The sequence below is a fragment of the Carcharodon carcharias genome, chromosome 19, assembly GCF_017639515.1.
Source record: "Carcharodon carcharias isolate sCarCar2 chromosome 19, sCarCar2.pri, whole genome shotgun sequence".
Lineage (NCBI taxonomy): Eukaryota > Metazoa > Chordata > Chondrichthyes > Lamniformes > Lamnidae > Carcharodon > Carcharodon carcharias.
Genome location: NC_054485.1, coordinates 82,347,196 through 82,374,530, shown reverse-complemented (window position 1 = coordinate 82,374,530; position 27,335 = coordinate 82,347,196). Strand labels below are relative to the sequence as shown.

At 42.1% G+C, this 27,335-nt stretch overlaps 1 non-coding gene across 1 annotated transcript; it reads left to right on the top strand.

The window, feature by feature from the left end:
- The first annotated feature begins 11,440 nt into the window (after positions 1–11,440).
- trnah-gug lies at positions 11,441–11,512 on the top strand. Its single transcript has one exon. It is a non-coding gene; the product is annotated as a tRNA-His (tRNA).
- The last annotated feature ends 15,823 nt before the right edge of the window (positions 11,513–27,335 follow it).

The following is a 27,335-nucleotide window of genomic DNA, read 5'->3' as shown; positions in this document are numbered from 1 at the left end:
GAATGTTTCGGTAAATTAATTTTCAAAGCAGCTTATTCAATTAATAATGCAACACGATATGATATGGAAAATGTGCATTGCAAACGCTGTGAACTTCAAGGTAACTTTGTTTTTGTTTACAGCGGGGAGCAGAGGGCGGTGAGCGGTGGAGCAGGTAGCACAAAATCGAACGTCATGGATGACATGAAGGTCATAAGAGCTTTAGTACCAAAACTGTCATGGGCATAAGACAATGGGGGGTCGTAATGAGAGTATTAAAGGAGGAGTTAATTGAGGCATAATTCAGCAATGTGCTTGATTATTAATGCCCCCTGAAATGCCCTAGGATGCCGCTCTGTTGTATCAGGCCACTACAAAAAAGACATCAAACCAGATAGGCTACCCGGCAACAACCTGGGCAATGACAAGGGCAAACTAAGCCCTGTAGACCCTGAAAAGTCCTCCTTGCTAACGTTTGTGGGCTTGTGCCAAAATTGGAGGAGATATCACACAGTCTAGTCATGCAACAGCCTGACATAATCATTCTCATGGAATAATGTCTTTCAGATAATTTCCCAGGTGCAACATGACCATTTCTTGGTATGTCATGTCCCAGCAGCAAGACAAACGCAGCAAAGGTGACCACACAGTGGCGTACATTCGAGATGGAGTTTCCCTGAGAGACTTCAACATCCAGACTCCAGCCCCCACATAGTCGAATGGCATTAGGCCAAATATGGGCAAGGAAACCTCATGGTGATTATTACGTACGACCCATCCTCAGCTGATGAATCACTGCCCCATTATGTTGAACATTATGTTCTCTCTCTTTGCTCTTGTGCTCCACACCACTATTAAAAAAAGCCTATGACGCTATATGCTTTATCAAACTTCTTTCAACATGCCCTGCCATCACAATCGCTAAATTCAATCGCTTAAATACACCGAGGCCCTCTGTTCCTGCACTTAGAATGTTGCGCTTTATTTGCACTCTCTCCATTTTCTTCCTGCCAAAATCAATCCACTCACTCTTCTCTGCATTGAAATTTATCCACCACATTTCTGCCCAATTCATCAACATTTCTGTGCCCTTTTGGAGTTCAAGGCGATCCTCGTCACAGTTGACAGGTAGAAAATTGCATCATCTGCAAGTTTTGAAATCATGCCCTGACACCACTGGCTGGGTCATTCATAGAAATCTGGAACAGCAGAGGCCCCAACATTGACCCTTGGGGATCTTCACTGCAAACCTTCCTCCAATCTGAAAATCGACCATGCATCAATTTGATCTGTTTCCTGCCACGCAATCATATCAAAATGCCCGTTTTCCCTTTCATTCGATGAGCTAGAATTTTGCTCACAAGCCTGCTATGTGGCATTGCATCAAATGCCTTTTGAAAGTCCATATATACCACATCAGCTGCCTTGCCTTTATCACCCTTCTCGGTTACCTTCTCATAAAACTTTAACAAGTTTGTTAAACAGGACCTTGTCTCAATGAATCCGTGAGGCTTTCCTTTAATATCCAGCACTTATCGAAGTGTCTATAGATTTTGCCCCGAACGATAGTTTCCAGAAGTATCCCTATCACTGAATTGAATCTGATTGGTCTGTAGTCACCGGTTTTATCATTTCATCCCTTAAGGAACAAGGGTGCAATATTCGCAATTCTCCAGCCTTCTGGTACATTCCTGTGTCTAAAGAAGTCTGGAAGATTATCACTAATACTCTGCAATTTCCACTTTCACTTCCCTCAGTACCTTTGTATGCATCTCATCTGGTTTTCATAACTTACGTTCCTCGTACCTTAGTTGTTTTAAGTAAAGGTAGACTTTCACAGAGCTGCACCTTCTGAACTACAAATTCTGCTACTGTATCAGTTACCTGCACTCTCACCTTGACCTGGATGGCATATTCTTCCTTTGTAAAGGTAGATGCACAGTACTCTTTTTCTCGTTTTATGCTCTCCTTGTTTTTTCCGGTTCTTTCCTGTTTTCATCAATGGTCCACCAACATCATAAAAACAAAAAAACTGCGGATGCTGGAAATCCAAAACAAAAACAGAATTACCTGGAAAAACTCAACAGGTCTGGCAGCATCGGTGGAGAAGAAAAGAGTTGACGTTTCGAGTCCTCATGACCCTTCGACAGAACTTGAGTGAGTCCAAGAAAGGGGTGAAATATAAGCTGGTTTAAGATGTGTGGGGCGGGGGGGAGTTGGGGGGGGGGTGGTTTGGGTGGGGGCAGAGAGAGAGAAGTGGAGGGGGTTATTTTTCACCCCTTTCTTGGACTCACTCAAGTTCTGTCGAAGGGTCATGAGGACTCGAAACGTCAACTCTTTTCTTCTCCGCCGATGCTGCCAGAACTGCTGAGTTTTTCCAGGTAATTCTGTTTTTGTTTTGTCCACCAACATCAGCCTGATTCTAAATTGTATTTTCTACCTGACATCTGTTGTATGCACACTTCTTCCTTTTAAATGTCACCTCTATCTCATTTCACCTCTATCTTTCTCGACATCCACGGCACTCTGAATCTATTTGACCTAACTTTTCAGTTCAAGGGAATATACCCTGACATTCCCTACAATCCGTTTTCGTTGAGGGTGCCCCATTTTTCAGACATCATTTTTTGTGCGAGGATCTGATTCATTCCCCTCAGTTGCATAAACATCCAATTGGTTGGTTTTCCCACAATTAACTATCGCCGCTTTGGACTGTTCCTTATGATTTTTTACTGGCTAACCTAACCCCGATTTTGAAATGGTCACTTCCACAGAAATGCTCTACCAATGACATTTGATCCACTTCGGTCAACTCATTCCCCAGTACCCAGTCCAACAGTACCTGAGCTCTATTTGTGCTGGAAACATGCTGCTTCAGAAAATTATCTTGAACACATTTCGGCACTTTTGCCCTGCTTCTATTTTGCACTATTCCTATGTCCGTCTATTTTTGGGTTATTAAATTCCCCCATTATAATTACACTATGAGTCATCCACCACTCTGTAATTTTTTTACAAATTTATTTCATAACACCCCTTCCTCCAGTTGATGGTTTATGTAAAAAACGGATCAATGTTATTGCCCCTCTTTCTTTCCTTACCTGTAGCCAGAGCGGTTCTGTCCTTGAGACCGGTGGATCATCCTCTCTGTCTCTCCAGTACTGTTATGAATACTGCAACTGCTCACCAACAACGCTCATTGTTCTTCCTTTCCTGTCTCCCATAAAGAAAACTTGTACCAAGGATTAATGAATGTCCAGACCTGCTCTTCGTTGATCCAAGTTTCTCTTATAGCAATAATGTTATAGCTCCATTTCTCATCCTGGGCATGAAGTTCACCAATTTATGAACCACATTAGGTGCATTCACATACGTACATTCACGATGATTTAGACTTCTTTGCTTTCCCCCTTCCTCTGACTCCATTAGATACTTTGCCCAGCAAAATTCTTTAAAACTCTATTAGTTTCCTATGTGCCTTGATACTACAATCTGTTGTATACTCGATTTCAGTTAATACTTATCTTCATCCCACAACCAGTTACTCTCCTCTCCTCTCTGAATTTCCCCTCTGGTTCAAATTCCTTTGGCTTGCAGCACTAGTAAACCATTCAACAAGGAACTTCATCCCAGCCCCTGTGTAAGCAATCCTTCTTTTACAGGTCCCACCTGACTCGGGACAGATCCCAAAGCCATGTGAAGTTAAAATCCGCTCTCCTACTGTTTTGCTCCAGCCACATTTTGAATGCTCAGTCTTGCTATTCTCATGCCCATAAGCACCTGTCATTGATCATCATCCTAAAATTACCTCTCTTGAGGTTATGCTTTTTAATTCCCTTCTTAATTCCCTAAAGTCTGCTCTGAGGAGCTCATACCTTTTCCTACATATGCCGTATGTATCACTGTGAACCACGACCTATAACTGTTCTCCAGACGCTCTGTGACATCCTTGAAATTGGCAACAATGAAGCAATATAAATCCTGGAGTTGTGTTTAGGGCAGCGAGACTGCCTGCCTGCTCTCCCGGGTATGAAATTCCTACCAATACAGGATTTCCACTCATCTTCCTTCCATCCTGTATAAATCAGGCACTAGTGGAGAAATAAACTTAACTCTTGTTACAGTCCTCTGAGGAACCATCTCACTCACCAGTATTGAAAATTGACAAGTGTTTAGAGAGCGAGATAGTCTCAGGTGATTCCTGTCCTACAGACATATTCCTCTGAGATAATCTGGCGGTAACTCATTCCCTCTCTTAACGTGTATTTCTTAGCTGTGGTGTAAGCACCTCTGCAAACTTTCTATGCTCATAACCCCCTGCATTGTTAACCCAGGCTTGCTCGAATGTCGCAACTAGGAGCTTAAGTTTCTGCAGGGGCGACACTCATTGTAATATAATCATCGAGGGCACTCTGCCTGCATGACCTCCCACGTGATGCAGGATGCACATTCCACGCGATCGAACTGCCCTTATTATCCTTAACCTTTATATAAAGGGATTACTACAGTTTGGCATCAGATAATAACTCACCTATCACTCAACCATCGTCTGCTCTGTTCCCAATCAGGGAACGCCTTTTCTTACCACACAATGAATGTGCTGCACTCTTGTGACGTCACTTTTAGATTTTACCAGCTTATCACTGGCTCTCTATTTCCGCTGCTTTATTGGCTCCGTCGAAGTTCAGCCAGCTTCTACCCCGTACCAAACTAATAGGCAGCGTCTGCAGGCTGACAAAAGGTAGAAAAAGAAAGGAGAGCCCCATTCCCTTCATCAACAAATTTGCTCACTCACCAAATTGCTACCTAAGCACTCTAATGTACCCAAAGCCACTCGCCAGGGTGGAGAAGCAGTATTGAAGAAGGCCATGTTTAAAGCTTCATGATCGAAACTTGTGAACAACTGTTTGAGCCAGTTATACAATTATGTAGCTGCAGCTTCAAGGAGAGCCAGCAAACGCTTCTTTTACAGCTGGAAAAAAAAACTCCACTTCTCCCAAAACAAAGTTTTAGTTAATTGCTAAAACGAAGGAAATACGAGTATTCAGACAGAAGTTAAAACTCAAATTAAATGAACCCGTAAAATCACTGAAAACTCCGTCACTTGCCAAACTTCAACTTAAGCAGTCTAAAGCATCGAAGGCTGCTCCAGGGAAATGAAATTCGTTTACTTCTGCGCCTATATGGATATTGGGGAGTGATCTCATCAACATGTTTAAAATGCTAAAGGGGGTCGACGTGGTCGGTACAAAAATGTTTAGGTGTAGATAAAGCTGTAACTGATATCTCGCCTGCTCAGTTTTTCCAGCAGATTCTGTTTTTAATGCTCTGCTTTCACAAAAGGAGCTTTTCTGAAAGCCCGCAACTAATCTCAAGGGCACATTTAATATTTTGAGCTCTCCTTGCACAAATTGTTTCTCTTCACATCCCTATACTCACACTTTTTAAACTGACAAAGCACCCTTATGCCTTGTGCATTGAAAAGACATTTTGTTCCGCACCAGCCTGTTCTAAATGGCTCATTTTTCGTCAATAGTGGTCTTTTCATTTATTCTCCATTCATATGAATCACAAATTCCAACAAACAAGTTAAATTTGGAACACTTTCGACCTTGCTCCCCTCTCCATCATCAGCTCTTCGCTCAACACCTCAGCTGCTAATTGCTTAGGCAAAGCTGACGATTATGCAAACATAACCTAGTTCCTCAGTTAGTAATATAGTATTAATAATATACTTCGGATTCTGGAGATATGAAATGAAAACAGAAAATGCTTGGAAAATATCCACTGGAAATAATAACTGTTCCTTTATCCACAGATCGCAGCAATGGCAGATAAGATTTTTTTTCAAGACTTTCTGTGTTTCCTTCAGATGTGGACAGTATCACTCGGTGCCAAAGAAAATTTCACGAGCAATGGTATTGCAGTATTTTTTCCCGTTTGCAAAGCTTCATATACAGCTTTTACTGTGCGGATTCACACAGATCTAAATTTATCCATTGCTTTGGAAGCACATGTTTATTATGACACAGCCAATGGTAAAGTCTGAGTTGTTGAAATTCCTCAGGGAGAACCGAAACAACGTAAAAACACATTTTTTGCAATTTGGATGCTTCGAGATGCAGGCATTAAATTCAGTACTTATAAGGCCACCGAGTCTCAAGAGGTTTGTAATCAAACTGATTTAACCATTTATTAATACATGAATGGTTGCAAATACACACACACACACACACACAGACACACAAATATATATATGTCTACAAAACTAATACAATAATAAGTGCAATAATCCCCTAATTAATCTGACTCTCAGTTACACCCCCTTTAAGGCAACAGCAAAACTCATACATTTATCAGTACTCTGGCCAAGCGCACCCTGGACAATCGAATTCAAAATTAGTTTCTTGCAGCTATGGGTCCTTGCAGGCGGACTTGGCGCTTTCAGGCCGGAGACGTCTCACTCTTGTTGGTTCTTAAAATGCTTCTATCTTATGGACGATATCCTTTCTCCTTAGTACATATCTTTTCCTTTGATTCCAGATTTTCCATTCAACCATTTGGCTTTTAACTTTACCTATTCTAATATTAATATTCTTTCATCCCACCAATATTATTAATAAGCTGATAAAAACATATTGCTCAGCGTCTTCTAGCCAGGTGTAAGGTTTCACCCGCAGCCTTGAAAGATTTATTTTAACAAATGCTAATTTACACTTTACCCTCTACCCCCTTGCGTTAATCCAATTACTATTTCAAAAACACAGACTACCTGGCTTCAATTCAATTACGACACAAAATACGCACATATAGACACAGGACCAACTAGCACCCTATTGAGAAAAAATCATTTCCAATCACATTATAGATATTAGTATCTCTTCATGGCATACGTACCATTGGTGCGAATAAGACATGTGCCGCCAGAAACAACGATGGAAACAAAACAAAGGCAAAGCTGTCATTGTGCAAGTAAGTGTCAGATGAGGGAATGCCCAGTCAAGTAGCAATGAAATGCGACTGAAAGAAAGAGGATCAGCGATTTCGGAAGGCCGAAAAATCTAGGGGGAGAGCCGGGTTTCAGTTCTGGAGCATCAAACACAGACATGTGAGGGGCTAGATTTGCAAGCAAATTAAGTGTTTAGCTGTTAAAAATATCTTCATGTACCTAAATTCTTCCAGCCGCAATCGGAAGCGCATAACAATCGCCACAGTGATTTGGATTCGAGTTGACATTGCCGCGGCCACAACGGCCACCACGGCGCTCCATATGCGTGGTAGCACTGATGTATAGCTGCAGCGCAGTGGAACAGCCTCACAACAGAGCAGCTTTAAAGCAGCATTATTGATCGCTCGGCCAGGCTATCACAGAAGGAAAAGTTCAGCTTCAAAGCTGGCGACAGTTGGCGAAACATTTGAATGATTCAGAACCGCACAGATGAACCTGTCCTTTTCCTCCCTCCACAGATTCTTCCAGTCTTGCTCAGTGTTTCCAGCACGTTCTCTTGATTAAAATTAAATACTGCGGATGCTGAAAATCTGAAACAAAAACAAAAATAGCTGGAAAAACTCAGCAGTCCTGAACATCTGTGGAGAGGATGACAGAGTTAACGTTTCGAGTCCAAATGACTCTTCATCAGAACCGGATGATTCCACTTGATTCCCTGCCGAATCCATGGCTTTGCAGTGAAAGCAGGAAAGAAAACTTTTTTCAAAACATTTGAATTTGTCACGCAATGAAGTGCGCATTTCATAGAAACTTGTGTTCTTCATGCGGCAGTTCAAAGTCTGTAAGTCCGAATCAGACCCGCAATTTGCCGCAGAAAATCGTCAGATATACTCCAACTTCGCACGCTCAATAGCAAAACACTGCCGATGCCGGAATTCTGAAATCAAAAAGAACATTTTGTAGGTGCAAAGAGTGTCTAGCAGCAGTTTTGAAAATTGGAAGAGGTAATATTCCCTGAAGGCAAAGTCATAATGCAAAGCGTTAACCCATGTAAGATTACAACCACATAAAACAGCTGAAACTCTGCAATGACTTGAGGAATGTTTTGGAGTACCCTGTTTAAGGAAGGTGGATTTTTGCTGCTGAAATCAAATTAAGCGCCAGGAAAGATTTGCCATCGAAATTTCCCCCGCGGGAACGGGGGTTTGAATACAACTAAGAATGTTTTGTCATGTTGCTGTATATCGCTACTGCCAGCTTTGAAAGTCTGAGTGATGGTTGAAAATTGCCTTTCTTGCTCATGCCCCGCTGAAAGAGATGTTTCGCATTAAAATGAGGAAGTGCAAGACATTTCAAAACCCATTCAATTAAAGAATTAGAGATTGAAAGGCTGAGGCAGAACAGGAAACATTGGCCGCTCCTGCGTTGCTTGTTGTTCGGTTCGCTTGTGATGCCGCACGTCGGAATCGATTCCCAATCAGGAGAGTGTGTTGTACAAAATTGTCAATCGGCCAGATGATATTGATAATTGAAATTGCATGCATATTATTAATAAATAACAAATATTATTTTTGCACACGGAAGCACATGCCAATTAAATGACCAAGGACACCTCACGTGTCACCTGAAGCTGTTAACCACTGAATGATGTACACATCTACCAGCTTAGAGAAAGTGTGCTGGGAGAAGTTGAAATGCTGAACTATCTGCACTCTCACTTTAACAAACATTTCACAGCTCCACGCCGTAAATGTTACACTGGAAAGTATCCAATACAAAGCCCTTGAACACCGAAATGGCCTTCCGGATGTCCGTTACAATGGAGAGTCATATCCGACTCCAAAATGTTGATTCTATTTCTGTTCCGACAGCTGTTGCCAGATCGACTGGTTTTATTCCAAGTTCCCTTACCTGAAACTTCGGAGTCAGATCATTGTCTTACTGATCTAACTGGATTGAAAGGCGTAGCCCTCCGGCTCCGGGAAATAACCTTCCAATTCTGTGAATGCAGCGAGTTTTCTTTCGACAGTTGATTCTGCGTTGTAAGACTTCCTATTCTCAAAATCACTCTTCCAGGCTGTGCATGGGCAAGTTAAACATGCCTCTGCGCTGACAAGCGAAGATGGTCAGGTATACAGGAACTACCACCGTTGGCCACGTGAACAGACGTGGCATGGATACTCTGGGACTAGCACAACTTGGCGGGAATATTCTGATTTTCGATCAATAAAAATTAAGCTCCAGGTAAAACATCATTAACGTGATCCAGTGTGTTCGGAATTATTTCGCCCCATTGATGCGATCTACATTCGAAAGGCATATTTATTAGGTACGGTGTTGTTCAAAGACGGAGTTGATAATGTTCTGTGAAGCTTTGCGAGTGCGAATGTATATGAGCTGAAACTGTGTTAGGGAACGCGGTAAAGAACAATGAAAGGGCTCGAAACCCAGTGACAAGGTCATACAAGGCCCAGAAGGAAAACAACACAGCGCCCATTCTGAACCTGCCTGGCATCTCCCGCAGTGCCCCTCAATGGTACAACTGTGCTTTGAATGCAATGGCTACATGTAGATCTGTGTGACTCCACACAGCCAAGCACTGACTAAACAGGCTAGCAATCGGAAAAGTCCGACCTGATTACTCGGGAAATTTTCTTGCGAATCTCGTCATACAGTCAGTGTCGGAAGTAAAACGGGAAATTGTTGGGGAAATAAAACGCAGCAGCCTGGCAGCATCTGAGGAAAGAGAACCAGGGTTAACTTTGTCAGCCCAAGTTTTCCTAGCACTTTTCCGCTTTTATTTCAGTCTTCAACTTTGTTCTACCTGTTCTGACCCTCTCAGCACCCCCAACCCGCATCGTCACACACATTTCAGCAGCATGAAAACCACTGCATTTCTGCCTCTCTTCAGCTCTTAAGAGTCATACGGACTCAAACGTCAACTCAATTTCTCTCTTCACAGATGATGCCAGAGCTGCTGAACATTCCAGGCATTTTCACTTTTTACTTCACACTTGCAGCATCCACAATATTTTACCTAAACGTTACCCTTGTTTCCGTCTACATAGAAGCTGTTTCATCTGCTCAGTACTTGCAGCATTTATTTTGGTATTGTAGACGTTGACTCTAGACAGTTCCGCCCAATCCACGAAAATGTTTATATTCATTTTCTTTGTACTTATGCTCCAAATTGTTCTTCGCACTTTTCCACAGCCACTGCTAAACCTGGTGATACAAGAAACATGTTTCTCCTTGTTAAGAGAGCCTCTCACGGTGAGGTTTGAACTTAAACATTTATGTAGCAGCCGTTAACCGAATGCGCCACTAGAGTTGGCTACTGTGCTCATTTCTGTACAAATTTCAGGTTGTATCATGGTGACAGGGGCATTCATTCAATGAGGAAGAACTGGATTAAGATGGCAGTGCGCAACAACCCTTACTTTGATCTGTGAATAGGTTGGCGAAGCAACCGATGTTAAACTGGATGTCCAAACGATGCGAAAAAAGCATATATTTTCAATGCTGTGCACTTTTCAAAAATATTGGCAGCAACATGGGAACGAATGAGAAGAAATCACCTTCTAAAATAAAAATGTTTCTATTTAATTAATTGCTTACCATGTTAGCCTTACAGCAAGGCTGGAACGAAAGGGTTACTGGGGTATTACTGGTGGTTGCAAAAAACTTAAATTTAATTTCTATATTATTCCGTGATTAATAAAATAACCTGCTTTGCAAAGTTAATTCCGAAAATCAGTAAGCACAGAACACCAATGGGAGCAGACTTGCACAAACACCAGAAAATTCGAGGATTCTGATATCCATTTACCAAAATGACGTTAAGGCAGAACGAGGGGAGAGCTCTGGATTGGTAAATCTGTTGAAATCTGTTAACTTTTTTGTCAACACCAGCAGTCTTCAATCTGACAGCTCGCTGGTATGAAGGGTGTGTTTTTTTTTGTTGTTGTTCAGGTCAGGGACAAGTCCTACGCTGATTCCTTGCAACTTCATGTTTTGTGCTGTGGCTGCAGCAAACTCGGTTCTCCGGGACTGTCACAAACCTGAAGCATTAGATCCGTTTCCCTTTCGAAAACTGCTGCTGGGCATCCTGTGCAACTGAAAAATATTCTGCTTTTATTTATGATTTCCAGCCTGTACAGTAGTTTGTTTTTGTGTGTATGAAGCTGCAGAATATCTGCCCATTTTTCTTTAGGAAAATGCTTTCTGATTCGGACTTTGAGCAGCTGTATTAATAATTTAACGGTATATCAAATGCAAATTGCCAAATGCCACGAAAGCAAGTGTCTGGAGAAAGATTTTCATTCACTCCATTCAATGCAATCACTGGAAGTTGGCGGGCAATGAACAGGAAAGATCGGAAGCTTGGAATTTCAACTTACTCTTCAGTGATAGCCTGGCCGAGCGACCGAGAGCGCTGCTTTCAAGCCGCTCGGCGGTGAGGGTGTGCTACTTGCTTGCAGCACGACAGCAATGTAATCGCTCGGGTGTATCGCCGTGATCGTATAGTGGTTAGTACTCTGCGTTGTGGCCGCAGCAACCTCGGTTCGAATCCGAGTCACGGCAGTGGTGGCTTTCATTTTCCTATTTCAGCTGGAAGAACACAGCTGAAGATCCGTTTGTGTGAAGAAGCATTTTTAATGCCAAAACACATTTCATCCTTTCGAATCTAACATCACTTCATGCCTATGAATATTGCGCCAGAATTCAAAACCCCACACTTCCCAGATTTTCTCCCTCCCGCAATCAGTGATCTCCTTGAATTCCCTCCTGCCATTTCATTGTCATTGTAATGCGGCATTGTGTCATCCAACACTTCCTTTTACATTTAGAGAGTGATTTTGTTTTCTACCATCGTTGTTCCTGCCGGCATATTGCCCATTCGCACCAATGGTGCAGCTGTGCTTTGAAAGCCAAGCTCTCAGTAAGCAGAATGGCAACCGGAAAATACGCGGACGAATGTTCGCAAAATGTTCTTGCAAATCTCTTGATACTGTCAATGTTTGAAGTAAATGAAGGCAGCATTGAAGAAAAAAAAGGTACCTCTTCTGGCAGCAGCTGTGAAGTCAGAACCAGAATTAAGGTTCACAGTCGAAGTCTTCCAAGCACTTTCTGGTTTTTTTGGGAGATTCCCAGAATCCGGAGTAATTTCCTTCTTTAAAATGCTAAATGATTTTGACGAGAATATAATCATTTTCATAATATTCAGCTGGTTTATTGTGAATTTGGTTTATGGGGATTTGTGTAGTGTGTGTGTGTTTGAATTACATTTTGTAGCCAAGCAGACTGCGAGTGGAAGTTATCAAAAGAGGTGCAGAAGTGTCTTTTATATGCAAATGAGCAAAGATGGTTAGGGTCTTTGCATGTAAGGTGTAAATGGAATTTGCATTTTATATAGATTTGAATTTCAAAGCGTTTAATGAGAATAGGAGCGACATGAAACGTTTTACATTGTAAAAAAGGTACAGTTTCAAAGACCTATGGAAACAATGGAATTTACATTTTTAAAATGGAGAATCATTTATGAAAGAGAATGAGGCTAAATGTTAGGTTTTGGAGTACCTAACAGAAGTGTGTGAAGTCGCCTCCAAGAATCCTCCAGCATTTACACGCAAACCTGCTGTCTACAGAAACCGGAGCTAGAGAGAGCCACTTTGAATTAAACTGTCAAGGTTATTCTGTTAATTTGCTGCATCTGTTCAAATTCTTAATATCAATTTTTGGACTGTTGCTTTAAAGTAACTGGGAGCCAGATTAATTCAGGGGTTTAGAAGTAATTATAGTGGCAATTGCATGTGTTTGAAATCTTCTACTTATTAATGTATATTTTAATTTTAGTTTTTCAAAATTCTCTAAAGTCTTGCCAGATTTATTACTTCTGAATTCAGGGCACGCATCTCGAAATAATAACAAATTACACATCCGTTGTGATAACGTGTTCAAATTTCTCTCGTTTACTTGATCCGTCTAGCCGTCATGTTCCATGTCATAACACTGAGGAACTGGAGTAAGTTTGCATAATAGTTGTTGTCTTGCCCAAAGCAATTGGCAGTTTATGTATGTAGATGGTGGGAAGGTCGGCAAGGTACACAGTGTTCCAAACTCATTTTATTTGTTGGATTATGTAATTGAAACGCATGTTAGATAAATGAAAAAGTCCAGAATTGACGAAAAATTAGCGATTGAGAGCAGATAAGTGCGAAATAAAAGGATTTTTCGATGAAAAAGGCGCATGCCCCTGCTTTGGGAAGCTGCAGATATGAAAGTGTGTGTGTACAAATGCTTAGAGAAGCCTTGTGTGTACGAAGAGATCACAAAATTAAACATGGCCTTGAGGTAAGTCGTGAGTTGTCAGAAAAGCTCTGCTAGTGAAAACAAAACATTAAAAACAGAAGGCACTAAGCAGGTCAGTTGCCCCTTATAGATTCACCGACCGGGAGAAATTGTTTGTATTGACCCTATTGAAACCCTTTAGTATTTTCAACTCATTGATCAGTTCACCCTTCAATCTTCACCAGGACTCTGAACAAGTGCAATTTGTTGCTGTGCTTTGGGTGCTTCAGAGTCCCAAAGCAGGAGCTGGTGAATGAGCGACTTTTAACACTTGAATTTAGGGGTTAGTTTATTTTAAAAGTGAGTATCTACCTAATGGCTAGTCTTATCTTTAATTTAGCAATGAACTAAACGTTTCTCTTTGTGTTGGGAGAAGTTGAGTTTTATCCCAACTTTAAAACAGGGGTTTGCTGACTCTCCTTGGAGCGGCAGCTAGCTAATTGGATAATTGGCTTAAAATGGTTTTCAGCAGCTTGAATCAGGAAGGATAAAACAGGATTCTTCAGTCCTGCTTGCCTGCCATGGAGTGCTTATTGAGTACATTAGAGAGCTAAAATTACAATTTGATGATGGAGGGATTTCGTTGAAGAGAGGAAGAAAGTGTTCTTCCCCTTCTCTACTTTTTCCCAGCCTCTAAGTGCTGGCTGTTATTTTTCTACAGGAGAAGCACCTGTTTAAATGTCATCGGAGCCCATAAAGCAGGCGAGTGAAAGTAGGGAGTTTACAGTTTGAACAAAAACTAAAACTAATGTCACAGGAGCAGCGTTCATAATTTGATTGGTTGTAAAGTGTCGCCCTTTCTGGTCTTGGCATAGGGAAGATGAATAGTGAGCGACAGCTTTGTTGTGATATGGTACCATATGTAGTAAACACTTCATATAGGTTTAATGAATGCCAATGCAGCCACGTGGAATGTGCATCCGGCATGATCTGGAGAGTTGTGTAAGCACACAGTGGCCTCTATGACTAGAGCTGTCAAGCATTACCAGGTTCAGAAAATTGAACTCCGGGTTGCGACACTAGAGCGTGCCTGGAGTCACTGTGGTGCATCCACATGGCTGAGGATTATGTGGAATACACGTTTAGAGAGGAGCTCACACCGCAGCTAAGATGTACACAGGCAGAGATAGAATTGATGGCCGCCAGAAGCCCGAAGAGGAATAGGCAGGGAGCGCAGGAATCCCCTGAAGTTATCTTGCTCTCTAACTGCTTACCCATTTTGGATACGAATGAGCAAAATGGTTCATCAGAGAACTGCAACAGGAGCCAAGTTCTTGGTTCCGTGAGTAGTTCAGCTGCACAGGAGGGAATGAGGAAGCGTGGAAGTGTTAAAGTGCTGGGAATTCTGTCGTTCAGGGAGTAGGCAGGCATTTCTGCGGCCGATAATGTGATTCCAGGATGATATGTTGGCTCTCTGGTGCCGGGTTCAATGATATCACAGAGCGACTTCAGGTCATTCAAGTGGGGGAGAGCGAAGAAAAATTAGTCGTGGTCCATATTGGGAGCAGTTACATAGTTAGGAAAAAGTTTGAAGTCCTGACAGCAGATTTTAGGGAGCTATGAAGGGATGTAAAATGATGGAACTGAAGACGGGTAATCTGAGGATTACAATCAGTGTTACCTACTAGCGAGCATAAGAATACCAAACTGAGCAGTTCAGCACGTAGCTGGAGGGATGGAGTATGAGGAAGGGATTTGGATTTCTGACGCATCGGGCCACTTCTGATGCAGGTGGCACCTGTAGAAGAATGATTGCTTCCACCTTAAAAGGACTTGGATTAAATCCCTGTTGAGAAGGGTTTAAACTAGATTGGTAAGCGAATAGGATCCTGAAGAGAAATCAGAGTGGGGATGGGAATAACTGGCAGTGGGAAGTAGAGCAGTATTAAGTGATAAGGCGCATATATCAGAGAGTAGTGTCAAGGTGTATAGACTATTTGGAAAATTTTTAATATTAAAGTAAGCAATCGTAAATTATTCAGTGGGGCGGCGAAGGGGAATTTAAATACCAAAATCAGGGTTAATGGGCATGTTTGCAAGTGCACGGATTATTGTTAATAGGAATGTTGAACTATAGGCACAGGATGACGAATTGAATTATTTTATTATTTCTATAACATAGTCATGGATTAAAGAAGTGCAGGACTGGACGTTAAATATTCGAGGCTACAAGTTGTTAAGGTGAGACAGTTAATGAAGGAAAGAAGCGTGGGTGGCAGGGAGTGGTAGTATTGTTTAAAGATGGCGTTACTGTACTTGAGAGAGATGATGTTCCAGACAGTTCCAGGACCGAATCTTTCTTTCTAGAGGTTAGGAATGAAAAAGGTGCAACGACATTGGCCGAGAAAATAATTTGCAAAAGAATTGCAGAATCGTGCAAGCATTATAGAGCAAATATAATGGGCGACTTCAAGTATCCACATATAGACTGGGATAGGAATAGTGCAAACGGACAAGAGATGCTAGAGTACATGGAATGTGTTTAATATCATTTTCTGCAGCAGCATGTTTCCCGCCCAAGGAGAGGACAGGCGCTGTTGGACCTGAATATGGGGAATGAATCGGCCAAAGCGGATCAAATGTCAGCAGGAGAACATTTAGGTGACAGTGACCATTGAATCACAAGGTTTAGATTGCTCAATAAAAAGGCCAAGCAATAATCCAGAGGGGGGATAATTAATTGCGAGAAGGGCAACTTCAATTGAATCCACCTGAGTCAGATCAGCTCGCATCAAATATTGGCCGAAAAGATGTTGGCTGAACCATGGGTCACCCCAAAGGGAAAGTATTGCATGCAATGTCAAGGCAAATTCCCTCGAACGGGAAATGTAGCCAAATACATCCAGAGCGGCCTGCGTGACGAGAGAGCTAAAATTAAAAAAAGGTGGCAGGACCGGATGGGAAGCATACTGAGGGAAGCGAGAGTAGAAATTGCAGAGGCGCTAATGATAATCTGCCAGTCTTTCATTAGACATAGAGGGAGGGGCAGACGACGGGAGATTTGTGATTATTACACCCTTGTTCAGAAAAACAGGTGCAAGGAAAAGCCAAGTAACTGAAGGCCGATTAATTGAAATCAGTGGTCTGGAAACTTCCGGAAAATATAATTCGAGATAAAATCAAGTCATCTGACCAAGTGCAGGACATTAAAGGAAAGCAGCAAGGATTCATTAAGGGATTTTTCTGTTTAACTGACTTGCTGGAGTTTTTTGCTGTGTTAATGGAATGTCAAAAAGCATTTGATACATGGCCACACAAAAGGCATTTGAGCAAAACTCTAGCTCTGGCGATAAAAGGGAAAGAAGGCACTTGAATATGAGATTGGCCGAGTGGCAAGGAACGTAGATCTGATAAAGCAATCCTTTTTAGATTGGAGAATGTTTATAGTTGAGCTCCCTAGGGACCAGTGTTGGTGCCCTTGCTCTTCCTGATTTCTATTAATGACTCTGACAGTAGCGTTCGGGATATGATCGCAAAGATTGCAAATCATACGAGTGGAAAAGTTGTCAACTGTGATTGGGATCGTCTGAGCTTCAAAAGGACATGGACATGTTGGTAGGATGGGCAGACAAGTGGCGTAAGATCAATTCAGGGAAGAGTGAGTTGATTAATTTTGACTTGAAGAACATTGAGAGACAATGAAAAAAGAGAGCAAGTCTAAACGAGATGCAGGAACAGTGGGGCCTCGGTGTTTATGTACATAATTCAGTGAAGGTTTTAGGGCATGCTGAGAGGGCATTCAATAAGGCAGATAATATATTCGGCTTTAGTGATAGGGGCATTAGGTACAAGGTTATGAGCTCATGTTGAAATTGTATAAGTCACTTGACCAGCCTCACCTGGAGTACTGAGATCAGTTCTGGGCGCCATACTTGAGTTCAGGGGAGATTCACAAGATTGTTTCCATGGTGGAAGAACTGTAGCTATGAGGATATATTCGATAGGTCGGGACTGATTTCCTTGGAGAAAAGAAGGCTGAGAGGAGGCTTGATAGAGGTATTGAAGGTCCTGATGTGTATGGACAATGCTAATATTGGGAGAGTGTTCCCACTCAAGAGAACATTAATAGTTAGAGGGCACAGATTCCAATTAAATTTCAAAGTAGTAACAGTGCTGTGAGAAAAAAACTTTCTTTCGCCAAGAGAGTGGTTGGAGTTTGGAACAAACTTACTGAGAGGATGGTGGAGGCAGATTCGATAGAGGTATTCAAGAGGGAATTGGATTGCTATCTGAAAATAAAGAATGTGCAAGGTTAGGGATATAAAACAGGAATTTTGGATTAGGTAGAATGCTATTTCAGAGAGTCAATGCAGACTCGTTTGGCCGAAAATCTCCCATCTGCACTGAAAATATTCTATGATGCTGGTAAAAGTGAAACAGTGAAACAATATCCAAAAATGGGTCATTAAACTGGGCTGTGCTCTAACGGAGCAGTATCTGTGACCCAGTTGGCAGAGTTATGCATCACAATGTTATGTCAGGCCTCACTCTCGATTTAAAGCACAAAAATGAAGGCTGTAGTCAGTGCAGTGATGAGTGAGTTCTAGACTGTTGGCGCTGTTGGCTTCCAGTTAAAACGTTAAACCGCTTGCTCTGCTGATGGTAAGTGCTCTCCGGGTACAATTTTCAAAAAGGGCAGGTAATTATTCCCTGTTCTCCCTCAAGGAGCATCACAAAAGAAGATAGTTTGGTCATTTGTCACGTGTTGATTTTTGGAGCGTGCTGTGCGGAACAATAACATCTTTTCAGCAAATCTTTTTCGGTTTTACTGTCACTTTTCACGATCACCGGAAGTCTCAAAGCTTTATTACATCCAAGTGTTTCCTTTAAAACCGGCACTGTGAGGAAGGAGGGAGAGATCGAAGAGAGACACCTAGAAAATTACCTTGGACACCGCTTGATCCAGCATGCACTTTAATTTCACATGGTCAATAAGTAAGTTTTGACCTGTCGGTAAAGTTTGTCCTTTATAAAGTTGAAGGGATCCTCTGTCGTTAACTTGTAGCCTGAAGGTTTGAATCTCACGTAGACTCCACTTAGAATTTGCCGTTAACAGAGGCTAAGATTGGGCGATGCCGATGTTGGGGCAGAACACAACATTCATGCTGTCTCTATTCATGCTGCAGAATATGCGCTTTTGTTAATTGTAGAGACCGCTGCGATCTCCTTCTCGATCTGAGAATTTTGCAGAAATTTGAACACAATGAAATCTGCTAAACAATCATTACCAGATTTAACACAAGAGCGCAGACTCCGGGACATGAGAAAGGATATCACATAGAACGTTACCACCACAATGCTGCATCCAGCATGATGCCAACCCCGACTACATATTCTGCTCACCTACTTGTCAGCATTTTATAGGGCCAGTTCCCACCCTGGCACCCTGGTCCACTTCTTCATCACTCCAAAACATCGTCAGCGTCCCGGGGCTACTACCCAAGCAATTGCATGGAATGTAACGCCTGCCAAGTTAGCTCCTCTGTCTTCACCGTCTTCCGGGTGAAGCAGCGATTTAATTGCACTCCTTTCAATTTAGCCTACTAGTTTCGCTATTACCAATCCTGTCCCCTTTACAATGGGTGGTGGGAGGCGGGGGGGGGGGGGGGGGGGGGTGGGTGGGGAGGGGGGGCGGTGTTGGGGTGCTAGACGTAGACTTGATGACCGCTTTGCGCAACACTTTCACTCAGTCTGCAATTATGACCATGAGTTTCCTGTTGCTTGCCAGGTCAATTTACCGTCTTATTCTCATGTTCACATATTTGCTCTCTGCCGATGACAATGTTCCAGTAAAGCTCAAAGCAAACTGATGGAACAAATCTCCATCTATAAATTTAAGTGCTTCAAAGCTTTCTGGATTTAACATTGAGCTCAAAAAAATCAGACCATGAAATTTTACTTTTATTTTGTTCCCCGCGCCCCCATCCTCCCTTCCCCTGTGCTAAAATAGCTGCGACAGCATAAGAATAGGCAATAAAAAACAACAAGCAAACCTAAGAAAATGCAGTTCATTTTTACGATGTACAGCGTTAGCCTTGCAGTCAGGCTGGAACAAAGAACTGACCGGATTTTTCAAAGCGGTTGCAATGCACTTTTTCCATTGTTCCTAGTTCTTCGTTGTAAATAGATTAAACTGCTTTGTAAAGTTAATTCCCTGGAATAGTCAGCACAGAAAATCGATATAGGAGCAGCACTGGCACAGACGCGATCGGCTGAATGGCAACTTTCTGCCCCGTAACTTTTCTAGTTCCAGAATCCTGATATCCATTCGCAAAATTCACGTTAAAGCGTGCCGGGAGGAGAGCTCTGGAATTGTTAAATCGGCTGAATGAACGGTTAGGTTTTTTTCAACCTTTTTTTTTGTTTAGGCCAAGGACAAGTCCGAAGTTGATTCCCGGTAAACTACTGCTTTGAGTTCTTGCTGCAGCAACCTCGGTTCTCAGACAATATCATAGAGCAGAAACATTCAGTCTGTTTATGTTTCCAAAATCGCTGCTAGACCTTCAGTGCATCTCGAATATTTTCTGTTTCCATTTCTGATTTCTAGCATGTGTAGCATTTCGCTTTCGTGCGTATGAAACTGGATGGTGTCTGATGATGTTTTTGGGAATAATCCGACACCAATCCGACACACAGCCGTTGAAGAGCCGTATTCATAACTTAAGATTCCAACAAATTTACACTTAATTGCGCCAAAAAGACAAATATTTGGAAGATACTTTTATTTGCTCCGTTCAATGCTCCTGGAAGCTGGCGAGAAACGAACAGAAAAGCCAGCTGCTTCTGTCGCATACAATAAATACAGAAAATGCTTGAAATGCTGATCACGTCTTGAAGCATCACTGAAGAGGAAAATAATGACCTTTCATCATCAGCAGTCGCCGGTTTTACAGCTGAAACATTTATTTTGTGATAGCTTCGTCGAAGGATCTAGAGCGCTGTTGCCAAGTTGCACTGTTATTGGGGTGTGTGACTCTTACTGTAACATTTTACCAATATGGCGCCGTGATCTTATTATGATTAGTGCTCTGACTTCTGACCACTGCAGGATAAATTCGAATCGGAGTGACAACAAAGGTTGCTTTAGCATTTTTGCTCTCTGTGACTCCTGCAAAAAGAGCGCAGTGAAGAATCAATTCCGTGAAGAAAGATTTTTGATGACAAAACACTCATACATTCACGTACATAATCGTTCCAAATCTACCCGTCGCATGTCTGTAATTGCTGCTCCAAAATTCAAACTCGTCTCTTCTCACAGGTTTTTTACCCCATTCGTAATCACTAATCTTCCTTGACTACAATCTTTCCATGCCAGCGTCACTTTCCTGCGAAATCGCGTAACCTTAAGTTCGCAATTACATGGCTGAGCTTGTTTTGCCACCATTTTTGTTGCTGGGTGAACACATCCCTTTCCTAGCATTGTACGTCTGCACTTTGAAACTCATCGATACATTTAGACCTGTGTGACCCACACAGACAGGCATTGTCTAAGCAGAACAAAAACAAAAACAGAATTACCTGGAAAAACTCAGCAGGTCTGGCAGCATCGGCGGAGAAGAAGAGAGTTAACGTTTCGAGTCCTCATGACCCTTCGACAGAACTTGAGTTCGAGTCCAAGCGTTGACTAAGCAGGTTTGCTTTCCGAAAGGCCATGACGCAATGGCTAGCGTCATTTTCATGGAAACCAAGTGATGCAGTCAGTGTCATGTGAACCAAAAATAGGAAGTGCTGTAAAAGCTTTGCCGGCCTGGGAGGAGAACAACATAGTTGACATTTTGAGCCTAAGTTTTCCTAAGGTAGCAAACTGAACGATGTCAATATCTATGCCAATGTTACCAGAGGCGAAGTCACAGATAGGTGACAGTGAAATGGAAGGAGGGCAAGTAAAGGCTGATTAGTGATAGTAAAAGAGTGAAAAACCTGACAAAAGGCGAGCTTTGAGTTCCGGAGCGGCTAACACAGACATGTAAATAGACCAGGTTTGAAAAGATTAGGCATGTGACTGAGTGAGAGTGATTTGCCATCAAATATATTTCTTCACGTAATTGATTCTTCAACTGCGTTCTTTCAGCAGGAGTCACGGGAGGAAAATATTTGAAGCAGTATCTGCTATTACGTTGATTCGAATTCAGCCTGCTGTGTCATAACGCAGAGCGCCATTATACGACCACAGCTCCACATCGGTGCTTACGGCCAGCCACAAGCCCCCACAGTCACTGCGAATTGAAGACAGACCAGTGCAACCTTCGAGCAGGCTATTACAGAAGAATTATTTCAGCTTTAAAACTGTTGGCTGCTGACTGAAAATCTGGCTCATTGATGAAACGTTCTGATGAAAGGTTTTTTTTTTTGTCGTTCCACAGACGCTTCCAGACTTGCTCAGCAATTCCAGAATTACCTGTTTTTTTTTTTATCTCACGAGCTGTTGGCTTTCTTTTCATTAACCTCCGACTTCAAAGCTTTGCATTGAAGGGAACCAATAAATAAATTTTTCCCCAAATACTTGTCTTTTTTTCGAAATGAAATATGAATTTCATAGATCCGTAAGTTATTAATTAACACGGCTGTTCAAAGGCCGTGGGTCCGAATCGGAGTCGGATTTTTCAAAAACAAAAATCAGATGTCCTCTAATTTCACACACTCCGAAGCAAAATACTGCACACGCTGGAAATCAAAAATCAAAACAGAAAACGCTGAAGCTACACAGAAGGCCTAGAAGCAGTTTTCGAAAGCGATACAGGTTTAATGTTTCAGGCCCGTGTCATTCCCTGGCAACCGAGGTTGCTGCAGGCGCAGTGCAAAGCATTAATCTACCAGGAATCAGTTTTGGGCCTGTCGCTGACCTGATCAAAACGAAAACAAAAACACATCCTCAATGCCTCTCTCGGATTGAAGACTGCTTTGCTTGAAAAAATACCGCTTATTTAACTGATTTACTAATTCCAGAGATCTCCGCCCGACTTGCTTTAACGTCATTTTGGCGAATGGATATCAGAATCAAATAGTTGTAAAAGTCAGGGCGCAGAAAGAAGCCATTCAACCCATCGTGTCTCCGCGGCTGCTGTTTGTGCCAGATTGTCCTCCAACAGTTTTCTGTGCTGACTGTTCCGGTGAATTAATTTTACAAAGCAGTTTTTCTTATTAATAACGCAAAACTCTGTGAATTGGAAAATGTGCAATGCAAACGCAATGATTACCACGGTCAGTTTTTGTTTGTTCCCGGCAGACAGTGCTAAATGCCAAGCAATTCGTTGTCAATGAATGAAATTTTATTTTTTTTTTTATTTTTGAAGGTTTTTATTTGCCTGTTCTTCTGTTACAGCACCGATTTCAGAATGGAAAAATATTTTTTTTTTTTCCGGGACATATAGTTTAACAGCTGTTACTTCACCAACTTGTTCTCAGACCAATATACTGATCGTATCGCACTGTTAATTACTTCCAGTTCTGGCGCACTCAATGAAAAGAACGGTGACCCTGTTTCAACTTGAAATGCGTATACAACTGAGTGCGCATTGATGCAATTGTGCTGCAGTGGTGCACTTGGTAAGCGCTGAATTATTAGTGCAAAGTGTATGATATGCTGACTTTGTGAGTTCAAGCCTCACTCAAGCAGTTTTCCTTTACATGAATAAATAAAGCGCTGTTGAATAATCGGGTTTCAGAGAGGCTGTGGGAAAGTTGAGGTGCATTCTGGGCCCAACATAGAACTTGACTGAAAAGAACCAGTTTCGTGCACTGAGCCGAATCTAACCTGAGAAAAGGTTTGCAACAGATGTAGCAATTTAGGGAACATAAAAGGAAAACACGAGGGATACAAGAAATGCGAAATAAGAACAGAAAATGCTGGAAAAGAATTCAGCGGGTCTGGCAAAATCTGAGATCAGAGAAATTAACCTTTGCGTCAGGAGGACTCCTTAGCAAAGACGCAGAAATGTAATTGGTTTTATGCTGTTGCAAGGTAGTGGTGGGGATGGGTCCGACTCTGTGGGTGGTGGAACAGGTAGAGCAAATAGAAGATAACGGATAGGATGAAGGTCAGGAAAGTTTTAGTGACTAATATGCCATCTACAAAAGTCAATGGGAGAGGTAATGAGAGTATTATAGTCAAACGCAGGTGTTCATGGCGGCATAACTGTCGGTGCTGTCAGAAAGCAAGATAGGAGAATGTTAACAGCAGTACAAAGGTCAGCGTTTTCTGAAAGTAAGACATGATAGTAAATTACAGACTGCTACTTGGTGGAGGGCGGCGGGGGGATGGTGGCGGCGCTGGCAACGAAAAAAAATCAAAATGGGGAACATATATCATGGCCTGAATCTGTTGAATTCAATGTTAAGGAGCTTGACAACATCCAGGACAAAGCAGTCTGCTTGATCGCCACCCCTTCCACATTCTCTCCACCACCGATGAGCAGTGGCAGCACAGTGTACCATCTTCAAGGCGCAATGCAGAAAATCAGCAAGGTTGCTTAACCAACACCATGGAATCACACGAGCGCTACCATCTAGATGAACAAGAGCAGCAGATACACTGGAACACCAGCAGCTGGAAAGCCCACTCCAAGCCACTCAACTGACTTGGAAATATATTACCGTTACTTCACTGTCTCTGGGTCAAAACCCTGGAAGTCCCTCCCCAGAAACACTGTGAGTGTACGTACACCACAGAGAGTGCAGTGGTTGAAGAAGGCAAATCAAGAGCAGTAGGGAATGGGCAATAATTACTGGCCAAGCCAGCGACGCTCACATCCCGTAATGAATAAATTGAAACAACCCAGAATGCTATGAAGCGCCAAAGTGGAAGATGGAATGCTGTTTCGGGATGGCATCATGATGGTGTTAGCGGAAATGGGGAAGTAACTTTTTATGTTGTGGCCTCACTCATATCGCTGACTCTAGTGTTTAATCTCACAAATGGCTTTGGAGAGTTGTTTTGGGCTGCAGTGGAGTGCTTATGTTGACGTTTGATGACTGAAGGAATTTAAGGGTTAATTTCTATCTAAAGCCTAGTCTTTCTTTAATTTAATGATTAACTAAGAGTTGCTGTTTAGATTGGAAGAAGGTGAGTTTTGGGCCAGCTTTAAAACTGCAAACTTTAACAGGCTCTGCTTGCGGCTACAACTAGTTAATTAGATAACTGACTTAAACAGGTTTTCAGAGGTTAGATTCAGAGATTACAAAAACAGGTCTTCTTACAATGCTGACTTTGTCTGCACTGGAGTGCTGCTTTGGGCTGCAGTAGAGTGCTTAAGTTGGAGTTTGGTGACTGAGGGAGGAGATGAGGAGTGAACGAGCTTATCCTCTGAGTACTGTGAGTACGATTGGGTATGTGATTGCTACTTTTATCACTTATAGTTTTTAAAGTCTTATTTTGTGGTTCATCAATTGTGTGGGCTAAATTATGTAACAACGACGAGCAGGGAACAAGCGCCCTAGAGTTAATATATTACTTAATATTAAGTATCTTCCAAAAGGATTAATTTAATTTAAGGGGTATGTCATGGCAGGAGATCTCAAAGCCGAGATGTGCTCCTCCTGCTCTATGTGGGAAGCCGGGAATATTTCCAGTGCCCGGGGCCAGCATGTGTGCGGGAAGTACGTCCAGCTGCAGCCCCTGGAAGCCCAGGTTGCAGAACTGGACCGGCAGCTGGGGACACCATGGAGCATTGTCGAGGTGGAGAGTATCATGGATAGTATGTCTGGAGAGGTGGTCCCACCGCAGGCTGGAATCGACAGGCAGGAAGGCAATGGGTGACCACGAGGAAGAGCAAGACGGCTAGGCAGGCAGTGCAGGAACCTCCTTTGGCTATTCACCTGCAAAACAGATATACCACTCTGGATAATGTTGAGGGGAATGGCCTCTCAGTGGAAAGCAGCAACAACCAAATTCGTTTCACCAGGGTTGGCTCTGCTGCACAGAGGAGGAGTAAAAAGTCTGGGAATGCAATAGTTATAGGGAATTCAATTGTAAGGGGAATAGAAAAATGTTTCTGTGGCCGCAAACAAGACATCAGGATTGTATGCTGCCTGTCTGGTGCTAGGGTCGTGGATGTCTCAGCACTTGAACTTAAGCACTCTATTGCACACAAAGCAACGCTCCAGTTCAGAAGAGATTCGATTACTTCAACGTCTAGATGAAGATTGAGGGATAAACTGATCGAAGTATTTAAAATGCTAAAAGGGTTCGACATAGCCGATACAAAAATTCCTTTGGTATGTGAATCAATAACTGATACATGATCTGCTCAGTGTTTCCAGCAGATTGTGTTCTTACTGTTCAGCTTTCAATACAAGAGATTTCCTGAGAGCTTAATGTATTCAGCCCTTCTCGCATACCCGTTTTCTTTTTACATTCCTATACACTCACTTTCAAAACTGCCGCTACCTAAAGCAGAGTATTGCCTTCGGCATTGAAAAAGGAGATCGTTTCGCACCAACCTGTTCTGAATGGATAGCTTTTCGTCATTATTAGACTATCATTTCTTTTCCATTCGCTTGAAGCACAAATTCCAACAATCAAGTTGAATTTGGAAGACTTTCGACGTTGCTCACTTCCCTATCATTAGCTCTTCGCTCACACGTCTCAACTGCCAGTTGCGTATAGAATAGCGCCAAATATTATGAAAACAGAACCGAGTTCTTCAGTTAGCATTGAAATAAAAATTAAATACTGTGGATTCCGGAAAAATTAAATGAAAACAGGAAGTACTTGGAAATCTTCGACTGGAAACGTTAACTCTGTTCCTCTCTCCACAGATGCAGCCAGAACAGCTACGAGATTTTTCAACACTTTATGTATTTTCTTTAGGTGTGGACTTTATCACTGGATTGCCCAGAAAATTTCGCGGGCAACTGTGTCGCAGTTTTTTTCCCCTTTTGCATTGCTTCTCATGCAGTGTTTTACTGTGTGGAGCTGCATAGGTCTAAATGTATGCATTGCTTTCGAAGCACATATGTGTTATGACACAGCCGATGTTAAAGACTGAGTTATTCAAAGCACTGAGGAAAACCAGAAACAACTGCAATAACCCATTTTTTTCATATTGTTTGTTCCGAGATGAAGGTTTTGAATTAAGGAGTAATAAGTCCACCGAGGCTGAAGAGGATTTTTTAAAATAAAACTAAAGTAAACATTTATTTATACAAGAAACATTGCAAACCACATACATATGTCTACAAAAATGCATCTATAATAACTACCAAAATCTCCTAATTAATCTGACTCTGAGTTACACTCCCGTTAAGGCAACAGCAAATCTCATAGGTTTAGCTGACCTCTGGCCAACCACAACCTGGACTGTCGCATTCGAAATGAGGTTCTTTCAGCTCTGGGTCCTTGCAGACCGACTTGAAGCTTAGAGGCTGGGCTCCTCTCACGCTTGCTGTTTTTTAAAATGCCTCTACCAACCGCACAATCTCCTTTCTCCTTTATACATATCTTTCTCTTTTAATGTTTTTTTTTCGTTTTATCACTAGGCCTTTAAATTTAGCATTCATCCCACCAAGGTTATTCATAAGCTGAAAAAAACACAATTGCTTGGCGTCTTCTAACCAAGTGTAAGATTTCAGCCGCAGCCTTGAATGGTTTATTTGAACAAATATTAATTTACACTTTACTTTCTACTCTCCTTACGATTATCTAATTACCATCTCAGAAATACAATACATAAAATAACACAGGCTAGTTGCCTTTACTTTAATTAAGACACATCTAGGCACTGACCCCACTAGAGCTCCACTGAAAAACATAATTTCCAATAACTTGTTGACATTAATATATCTTCACGGACTATTGGTGCAAATCGGGCATTTGACGCCAGAAATAGCGATGCAAGGAAAACAAACGCAACATTGAAATTGTGCAATTGAGTGTTAGATGAGATAATTCAGCACTAAAATGAGAATGAAATTGAAGAAGGGAAGGAAAGGGTATCAGCGATTTCGGAAGACAGAAAAATCTCGGAGGAGAACCGGGTTTCAGTTCTGACTCATGAGACACCGACATTTGAGGGGGCTAGATATACAAGGAAGTTATGTGTTTAGCCGTTAAAAATAT